Source organism: Myotis myotis, unplaced genomic scaffold, assembly GCF_014108235.1.
Source record: "Myotis myotis isolate mMyoMyo1 unplaced genomic scaffold, mMyoMyo1.p scaffold_m19_p_16, whole genome shotgun sequence".
Lineage (NCBI taxonomy): Eukaryota > Metazoa > Chordata > Mammalia > Chiroptera > Vespertilionidae > Myotis > Myotis myotis.
Window position 1 is genome coordinate 44,960,615 of NW_023416320.1, and position 10,624 is coordinate 44,971,238.

At 42.6% G+C, this 10,624-nt stretch overlaps 1 pseudogene; it reads left to right on the forward strand.

Annotated features, from left to right (window-relative positions):
* The first annotated feature begins 223 nt into the window (after positions 1-223).
* Positions 224-10,310, forward strand: LOC118670837 (annotated as a pseudogene).
* The last annotated feature ends 314 nt before the right edge of the window (positions 10,311-10,624 follow it).

A 10,624-nucleotide genomic window follows, 5' to 3' on the forward strand; every position in this document is an offset into this window, starting at 1 on the left:
ATGAATGAATTAGAAGAATTTTCCACTTGGCCTTAACTAATAATCTCCTTTGACATCTGCATAGCAGGCTAATTTTTTTGTAATTGTCCGGAGAGATTTGTTCCACCTGATCTACTTGCACTGAGAAATGGTGTTCCCTCTTGGCAGAAAGGGACCGGACTTCAGGACTAGAGGGAGATTTGCCCGGATCAAAGGGGAGTTCTGCCTGCGGCTTTGGAGGACAATGCCAAGGGGCCTTCTCTTTGAAGGAATTGAAGAGCTGCCCCAATCTGCTAAGAAGTTTGACTGCACAGTGCATCCTAACAGGCTGGATTCTAGCTCAGCAAAAAGTAAATGGCTCCTACCAAACAGAGCGCACACACACACACACACACACACACACACACACACACACACCCACCCCTGCCATCACCCATCCAAGAAATGGCAAAGCCTCCATGCTGTTTCGAAGCTTTCTCCTTGAAAGCTGATTGACAGACACCGGCTCGAGGAGAGGCAGCCTCCTATCAAAGACGACAGCTGGCAGTGTAGCAGGGAAACACAACCCACCTCGCCCGGGATAAATCGATGTTCTGCTCGGGGCCATTACTGCATTAGCGGCTGGTTATTATTTAAGAATAAAAACCTGCAAATGGGTTGGTTACACCTTCATCAGACTGTCTCTCGGGGGGATTCTTTTACGATTCTTCAGTTTTCTGAGTTGCACAGAACAATTTCCCATTAACCATACCCTTGCATTTTCTGCTTACTAAACCAAAGCCATTTACATAATGGGCAATTTAAGACACACACACACACACACACACACACACACACACACACACAGACACGCACACACATTAGGTAAATATATGTGTAAACAAATACCTTGCTAAAGGTTAGACACACTTAAAATGCAAAACACCTAGACTGTGGTGGAAGTAGAAGAGGGGAGCAAGGTGCTTATGTATTGCAAGGCAAACAGCAAAGTATATTCATATCATCTAATATTTATAATAGCACTTGCTACCCTGTTCTAAGCACTGTATTTCTATTAACTCACTGAATGCTACGGAAACTGTGGGGTACTGCTATTTTCACCTCCCACTTAGGGACGGAGTTAGGATGCAGAGAGGGCGAACAGCAGAGCTGGGCAGTGAACTTCAGAAGCTTTCATGATTAGACCTGCTGTTCTCGGATCCTCAGTGGAGGGCCTTCCAAACTCCACAGCTGTTCACTATCCCAGGACCAGGCGATGCCTCCTGCGAGGTGGTGACTCCAGGCACCTTGCTCCATTTTTTCTTTCTTTTTTTAAAAAAATTAAATATTTTGCGAACTGGTTTGGCTCAGTGGGTAGAGCGTCGGCCTGCGGACTGAAGGGTCCCAGGTTCGATTCCCGGTCAAGGGCATGTACCTCGGTTGCGGGCACATCCCCAGCAGGGGGCGTGCAGGAGGCAGCTGATCGATCTCTCTCATTGATGTTTCTAACACTCTATCCCTCTCCCTTCTTCTGTGTAAAAAATCAATAAAATATATATTAAAAAAATTAAATATCTTTAAATTTTTTTCAATTACAGTTTACATTCAATATTATTTTGTACTACAGGCCCGATGCACGAAATTCATGCAAGGGGCTCGGCCCTCGCAGCCACAGCGGCTGCCTCGGCCCTTCCATCCCCAGCTTTGGAAGGAAGGCCGTTTGGCTGTCCAGTCTAATTAGCATATTACACTTTTATTATTATAGATTAGTTTCAGGCATACAGCATAGTGGTTAGACAATCATACACGTTACAAAGTGTTCTCACCAATATTTCCGGTACCCACCTATTACAATATTACTGACTATATTCCTTAGGCTGTACTTTACATCCCGTGACTATTTGCAACTATCAATTTGTACTTCTGAATTCCTTCACCTCTTTGATCATTGCTCCGTTTTTCTAAGCCTCAGTTTTCACGTCTGTGAAATGGGGATAAGAATAGAGCCAAGCTCCTAAGGATAATTACAATGAGGATTCTTCATGTTTTCATTCAAATGATAGTCATTGGGCACCTACTATGTGCCAGGCACCATCCGGAACAGTAAACAGAAGAGACAGGAAGCGTGCTTTCTAGAGCAAGGAAATGACAGTAAACAAAGCATGGGCCCTAGCTGGTTTGGCTCAGTGGGTAGAGCATCTGCATACAGACTGAAAGGTCCTGGGTTTGATTCCTATCAAGGGCACATGCCCGAGTTGTGGGCTCGATCTCCAGTAGAGGGTGTACAGGAGGCAGCCGATCAATGATTCTCTCTCATCATTGATGTTTCTATCTCCCTCTCCTATCTCTTCCTCTCTGGAATCAACAAAAATATATAAAAAATTAAAAAATAAAGAAAGTGTGGAAAGACAATAAACAAAAATGTAGCAAAGTGATCCAGATTCTTCAGCCACCAAAGCAGTGAATGGTGGACTCTTCTCGGGGCTGATCAGGTACAAGCCTAAGCTTTGGGGTATAAAGCCACTGGGCCACTTGGACCCATCACAGCGATAATGCTCTCACGTGCATTACCCATTTGCTCAACAGAGACTTGGCAAAGTCACGTTTTGGCCTCAGGATATAAAGTTTAGTGAGTAATGAAGTCTGTGTTTTAATGGGGGTCTGTCTGCAGGATTCCAAAGTCAATGGTCCTTCTAATGTCAGTGCTCAGTGCATGGTCCTTTCAAGCTGCCTGCACCTGAGGAATTCTCTTTTCATTAGGTTTTACCCTGTGGTTGAAGTTACCACAATCAGTCAAAGAAAAGTTGCCAGACACAGCAGCTTCACTTTCAGTTGCCAACTGCATAAAAGGCTCTATCCCAAGAGAGCTTCTCATTCTGAGAGTTGGTCAAGGTCATCCACAGAAATGGAGACTAAGATGCGTCATATCACCCTAGCCAGTTTGGCCCAGTGGATAGAGCATCGGCCTGCAGACCAAAGGGTCCCGAGTTCTATTCCTCTATTCCCCCAGGGTCGGGGCAACCAATTGTTTTTCTCACATCAGTTTTTCTCTCTGTCTTTTCCTCTCTCTCCTACTCTCCCTAAAAATCAATGAAAAAATATCCTTGGGTGAGGATTAACAAGCAAACAAACAAACAAACGAAAAGAGGTGCCATTCAGGAGAGAGGGGCTGATGTCATTTTTTAGCAAGATGCCAGTTTGTGACAACAGAATCCAGGCTGTCCTGCTTAATACCCGGGTGATCTTAGACAAGATATGCAATCTCTTTATTCTTGATTCTTCATCTGCAAGGCGGGAGTAGTAACACCTATTTCACAGAGTGGTTAAATGTGTTCCGGCATCTCCACCTGACTGTTTGAATGACATCTCAAATTAAACATATATAAGCACATCCAAATTAAACACAATAATACTAATTTTCATCCCCAAGCGACTCCTACCCAAGCTTTCTCCATTTCAGTAAATGGCAATTACATTCTTTAAGGGGCTCAGTCCAAAAACAAGCAAACAAAAAAGTAAACTTTCTTAATTCTTCCCCCCACACCCCAAATGCATTCACAAAATCTGTCACCTCAACCTTGGAAAATAGGTCCAGAGTCCAAAAACCTTTAAGTGCTGGAACCCTGTTTAAGTCACTCCAACCTCTCGCTGGATTGTTGCCATGCCTACTTAATGATCTCCTTGTTTCCAACCTTGGCCCTCAATGGTCAATTCTCAGTGCCCTGGCCAGCAGGATCTTTTCAAAACATAAATTGGCTCATGACACTCTTGCTCAAAACCTGCAATGACTGCCATCTCACTCAGAATAAACTCTAGCCCCGCCCCCCCCCATCGCTTTGACCCGGTGTCCCCTCCCACCCTACACTCTCTGCAGGTCACAATGATCTCTTCCCTATTCATTGAAAAAGCCCTGCATGCTTTTGCCTTGGGCCCTTCCTCTTGCTGTTCCCTTTGCCTGGAAGTAACTCTTCCCTGACCTTATCGCAGGTATCCGCATGCATACTAGTTCCCTCACCTCTGTCAAGACTTTCTTCCAATATTACCTCTTAAGTAAGGCCTTCCTTAAACACCCCATTTAAATTTCCAATCTCAACCTTTCAAACTAACACACACACACACACACACACACACACACACACACACACACACCGGGTTAGTCAACCTGAGCACTATTGACATTTTGGGCAAAATGATTCTTCATTGTGGGGCTGTCCTGTCCATTGTAGGATGTTTATTAGTGTCTCTGGTCTCTGCCCACCAGAAGCCAACAACACCTCCCCGGTTAAAACAAGCAGAATATCTCCAACTATTGCCAAATGTCCCCTGGGAGGCAAAATCTCCCCCAGTAGAGTCTCACCGATTTAAAGCAATGCCAAATGCAACACAAATGATGTTCAGAAAGCATTTTTGAAAGAATAAATGGATGTTAAATGAGATAATGTCTTAAGCACAAAGGACAGTGTTTGACACATGGTAAATAAATACTCAGGTAATGCTAATAATGATGAATGTGCTGTTCTTATTGTTGTTGCTGTGTTGTTGTCTACATTTAGAATAAACCATGGAGACATGAAAACTATTAGGTGGAGCCATAGGATTTGACATAGATTTCATTTTTTCAAATATATTTGAATTATTTTAAAAACTGCAGTAAAAAAAACCTCACACTTAGAAGTGTTAATGAATTGGATACCACCAACTCGTTAACTGGTTTTTGTGCAGACCTCAGAATACATCGTTTTCTGCCATCTCTGTGCATACATTTTAACTTCTTATAAATGTGTCACTGATTTTGAAGGCTGTAGTTTGGCACTGGTGTTTATTTTTATTCCTGTCTGTTCTTGTCGGCTCATGTAAAACTGTTCAAGCAAGGAATCTATGGTAGAGTTGTATTAAACATACATTGATTTAATCTGCCCAAATGCAACAATACAAGCTTGGCCAAAAAAAATAAAGAGAGAAAGCATAATATTCACTCAACATGGGCCCCTTAATGCAAGCCAATTGCTTTATCTGGTGCTCACCCAAAGCAACAGCAATCTGTTCCGCCCTGGAGGAGCAACTGGCAGCATTAGACTTAGTGGGAAGATGAAACACTACATGTAAAACTATATGCCATATTGTATTTCTTTCTTTATTTTTTAAAAAATATATCTTTATTGATCTCAGAGAGAGGAAGGGAGAGGGATAGGGAGATAGAAACATCAATGACAGAATCATTGATCAGCTGCCTCCTGCATACCCCCTACTGGGAATGTGTGCCCTGACCAAGAATCGAACGGTGATCTCCTGGTTCATGGGTTGACGCTCAATCACTGAGCCACACCAGCCAGACATGTTTTATAGGAGATTTGGTATCTTTTTCATGGGCAATTTTGACCATGTTTGTTTATAGTTCTTTCTTATCTAGTCTCAAAATCCAAAAAGTCTTGGTAAACACAGCAATGTGGAGGAACTCTCTTGGCAGCAAAGTCAATGATATTATTTATGGTCATTGTCTTTCCATTGTGTTTGATTATCAGATGCTGCCAGACACCCCAGAAGGTCTTAACCAAGGGAGAACATACATAGCTTATCCCCCTTATAAAATACGAAAATTCTGACTTTCAAAGGACATCTGACCCCACAGTTGCAGAATAGGGTTTGCGCATAGTAACTGGTTTTCAGATCACTTACTGCTTTTGCCCTGATGCCCAAGTAAGACGTTACCTACTGGAATAGCAACACCACTATTACGCATCCCACTCAATAAATGCTCCCTGCCTATAGCCCTCCTGTCAAAACAGTAACTGTGACTGAGAAGCATATGAAGCTTAGGTGGATTTTGTGCTTAATATAAGTTTGGAGTACTTACTGTCTCATTTTTATATTCGTAGTATCAGATTAAAATAGTTGTGATATAATTCACCACCAACAAAGTCTTATCAATAAAATTGATAACCCTCTAACTGACTGACCAAATAAAAAAGAGAGAAGAGCCCTAGCTGGTTTTGCTCAGTGGATAGAGCATCAGCCTGCAGATTGAAGGGTCCTGAGTTGGATTTGGTCAAGGGTACATTCCTTGTTTTCAGGCTCAATCCCTGGCCCTGGTCAGGGTGCATGCAGGAGGCAACCAATCAATGTGTCTCTTACATTAATGTTTCTCTCTCTGTGTCTCTCCCACTCTCTTCTACTCTCTCTAAAAATCAATAGGAAAAATATTCACAGGGGAGGATTAATGAGAGAGAGAGAGAGAGAGAGAGAGAGAGAGGAGAAGGAGGAAGAGGAGGAAGAGGGGGAGGAGGAGGAGGAGGAGAAAGAGAAGAAAAAGAAGAAGAAGAAGACATAAATGACCAATAGCAGAAATGAATGAGGGAACATCATCACAGCTCCAACAGATATGAAAAAGGATGGCAAGGGAATATTTTCAACAACTTTATGGCAATAAATTTGATGACAAATTCCTTAAAAGATAGAAACTACCAAAGATTACTAAAGAAGAATTAGATAACTCAAATAGTGTTCTAGCTGTTCTAAGTTACATCCTTACCAATTGGTCTAGATAATTTCACTTTTGAACTCTACTAAATGTTTTTAAAGATACAAAGGCATAGTAGATCTGGGGGCATGGGGTAGTAGAGAGAAATAATCTCAATTGTGGTATGAGTTACAGAATGTATATAGTTTTCAAAATTCTTCAAGCTACACCTGAAAAAGGTGAATTTTACTGTATGTATATTATACCTCAATAAACCTGAATAAGAAAAATATGTAAAAGGGGTAACTACTAGTATTTGGGTGCCAATATTCCAGGCAGAGTCTGAAGTAGCAAAAACCAGCATAGAGAGTGCTCCGAAGACATTTCTCAGGAAAGCAAGTGTAGACAGAATGGTGGGTATCATACCAGTTTGGGTGGAGGACTTACCCACAGGCACAAGCTCCACTTGAAGCCACCACAAGGTCCCGCCTTCAGCTCTACACCTCACAGGCTCTGCAAGAACACAAAACCAGTCTGACCTCTGGGGGATTTCTCTCAGATGGTGAAATATTTTTCTTCCTCCTCCAAGGTTCCTGGGAGAAAGTGCATGTAAATGTGCGAGCAGGGTTCTCGCAGAATGAACAGAGGGCCCAGATGTCGCCAAACAAGCCCTTTCCCCGGGGAAATAACCTGCTATTCCCAAAGGTGAAAGAGACTTCTTGAGTTTAACAACAGACACATGAAAAAGTGACTGAAATCTATATCTTGGCTGAAAGAAAAAAAATACACAAACCTAAAGAATTCTGTTTGTCTCCCTTTCAGTCCCAGGTCCCAAGATTTTATTAAAGATTGAAAGTGTCACTTCTCCATCCAATTCCCATCGTTTCTCTTTTATTTTGCTCCACGTTGTGACTGGTATGGGCTGAATTGTGTCCCCATCCCCCAACCTAACCCCCAGACCAGTGATGGCGAACCTTTTGAGCTCGGCGTGTCAGCATTTTGAAAAACCCTAACTTAACTCTGGTGCCGTGTCACGTATAGAAATTTTTTGATATTTGCAACCATAGTAAAACAAAGACTTATATTTTTGATATTTATTTTATATATTTAAATGCCATTTAACAAAGAAAAATCAACCAAAAAAATGAGTTCTCATGTCACCTCTGACATGTGTGCCATAGGTTCGCCATCACTGCCCTAGTACCTTAGAATGTAACTATATTTGGAGATAGGGTCTTTAAAGAGATACTTAAGGCTAAATGAGGTCACTAGCATGGGCCTTAATTCCATTTGGCTGGTATCCTTATAAGGAGATTAGAACACAGAGAGAGGAGGCTATGTGAAGACAGGGAGAAAATGGCCATCTGCAAGCCAGGGAAAAAGGCATTCAGAAAAGCACTAATAACAACAACCCTGCACATACCTTGACCTAGGTCTAGAATTATGGGAAAATAAATTTTTGTTGTTTAAGCCACTCCCTGGTTCATTGTGTCAGCCCTGAGAGATTCAATAGTGACTTTCTCTGTCCTGCGCACATGTCAAATGCAGTTAAAACCCTGGATTAGGAAGCTGTGATCTCTACCCTGCTGGACCCAAGCCAGGGCCTTCACAGAAAAGGCAAGAAACTACAAATGAGCGGGTCCCACATGGAGCCAGATGTAACTCAGCCGAGGTGGATGCTTATTTCACAATTGCTAACATGCAGTTGCAGTGTGAGCCCTTTCTGTGTGACATCCTGATGGCATTGCGCCTTCCTGGTGCCCATATTTGAAAATGAACTAAACAGTCATTTGGTTTGTAATATATTTTCACCTGAACAAATTTTATTCCTGAATCCAGCTCATCCTTTTCCTTGTTTATTGCTAATTCAGATGTGACAGTGAGCTATGCTGGGTGACAGTAATTTTGTATCCCCCCCCCAAAAAAAAACATCACAACAATAATGTAAGAGTCCCCCAAAAAAAGAGTAAGAAGAGGACGAGTGAGGATATCTATTTTTAGCTGACACAGACTGAGCGTGTACTCTGGACCAGCCATTGTGAGTACAAAGAGACAGGCGAAATGCCTCATGGTCAAGGCAAACATGGCTTTGGAGCTCATATCTTCTCTGAAATGTCTACACATCTTAGTGGTTCACAACAAGGATTTTAAAACCAGAATGACCTGTATTTGAATTCTGGCTTCATCACTAATTGCTTTATTTGTTTGTCAAGTTTTTCATCTCTCTGGGGCCTCAGTTTCCTCATCTGTAAGACGGTAGTTATAGTATTGCTAGAAGACATTTATTAATTGTCCTCATTCATGCTCAATAGAAACCATTAGCATTTGCATAAGAATTTGGGACATTGCAATGCGCTTTAGACATGTTATTGTTTTTCTCACTCAAGTGCCTCTGTGAATCAAGGAAAGGTATTGCTATACTTGTCATATTTGTAAGAAAACTGACTCTTGCCTGGCTGGTGTAGCTCAGTGGTTGAGCATCAACCCATGAACCAGGAGATCACGGTTCAATTCCTGGTCAGGGCATATACCAGGGTTGTGGGTTGGATCCCCAGTAGCGGGTGGGCAGGAGGCAGCTGATCAATGATTCTCTCATCATTGGTGTTTCTTTCTCTCTCCCTCTCTTCCTTCCTATCTCTGAAATCAGTGTGTGTGTGTGTGTGTGTGTGTGTGTGTGTGTGTGTGTGTAGCTGAGTCTAAAGAGGTGAGATGGCTTGCCCATGGCCACACAGGGAGGCAATTTTAGACTCAGTTCCAGGTCTTGGAACTCATAATGGTCTGCTCTTTTCCATTTATACACTGCCTTCTCCTTCATTAAAAGTGATGCGAAGGCCTTTGGTTGCTTTAGGCAATGATTTATTTCAAAAGCTGTTTTCCTTCCTGAAAGTTAAAATCAACAACCTGTAAACCAGGCAGACTCCAACTACACCAGACAAATACTACTCTACTAAATGCCTGTTACTAGAATAACCAATAGCAACAATGATGATCTTCACAAGAAATTCATGCACCTCCCTTGGGGCTTCCTGCCTGGAATCAGGTCATTTTAAGAAGTCATTTCATATCACTGTGCATTGAAAGGCAACTGCGATTGGTGTGTTCAGAGCACACTACCCGAAGGTAGCCCACTCCCTGAGCTTTGGCTCCTGAAGGCAAGGGCCATTAACTGGCCTTCCAGTTCTGCATCACAGAATTCTACCAGGGTGACCCTGAGTGAGCCCAGAGTCAAAGGTCATTACCTGGGGTGTGCTCTCTGAAGCAGATATCTCTGGGCCTGGGCCTTGGATTGTAAATCAGTATTGCTTACTTAGACTTTCTTGAATGCAATGCTCAGTAAAAAAAAAAAAAAAAAAAAAAAAAAAAAAAAAGGCAGACGTCCCCATCCCCAGAGCTGCCCGTGACCAGTCATGGTGAATCCCATCGTGTTCTTCAACATCGATGGCAAGCCCTTGGGCATGTCTCCTTTGAGTTGTTTGCAGACAAAGTTCCAAAGACAGCAGAAAACTTCTGTGCTCTGAACATTGGGGAGAAAGGATTTGGTTATAAAGGATCCTGCTGTCACAGAATTATGCCGGGATTTATGGACCAGGGTGGTGACTTCACGCGCCATAATGGGCACAGGCGGCAAGTCCATCTAAGGGGAGAAAATTGAGGATGAGAACTTCATCCTGAAACATACAGGTCCTGGCATCTTGTCCATGGCAAACGCTGGACCAAACACAAATGGTTCCCAGTTTTTCCTCTGCGCTGCCAAGCCTGAGTGGGTGGGTGGCAAGCATGTGGTCTTCGCCAGAGGACAGAAGGCCTGGATATTGTGGCAGCCATGGAGCGCTTTGGGTACAGGAATGGCAAGGCCAGCAAGAAGATCACCATTGCTGACTGTGGGCAACTCTAAGAAGTTTGATTTGTGTTTTTATTTTAACCACCAGACCATTCCTTCTGTAGCTCAGGAGGGCACCTCTTCACCCCAATTTGCTTGGAATGTTCTATAATCTTTGTGCTCTTGCCACAGTTCATTGGGTTCCATAATTTCCTTATCCTTTCCCAGTATAGCTGGATTGCCGGGTTAAGTTTATGATTATGAAATAAAAACTAAACAGTTTTCTGTCAAAAACAAGATATTTACATCATGATCCAGTTACAGGAATATTTGAAAACAATGGGTAGAGAAATCAGTTTAGCAGTTTAGTGAGAACACACAGTTTTAAT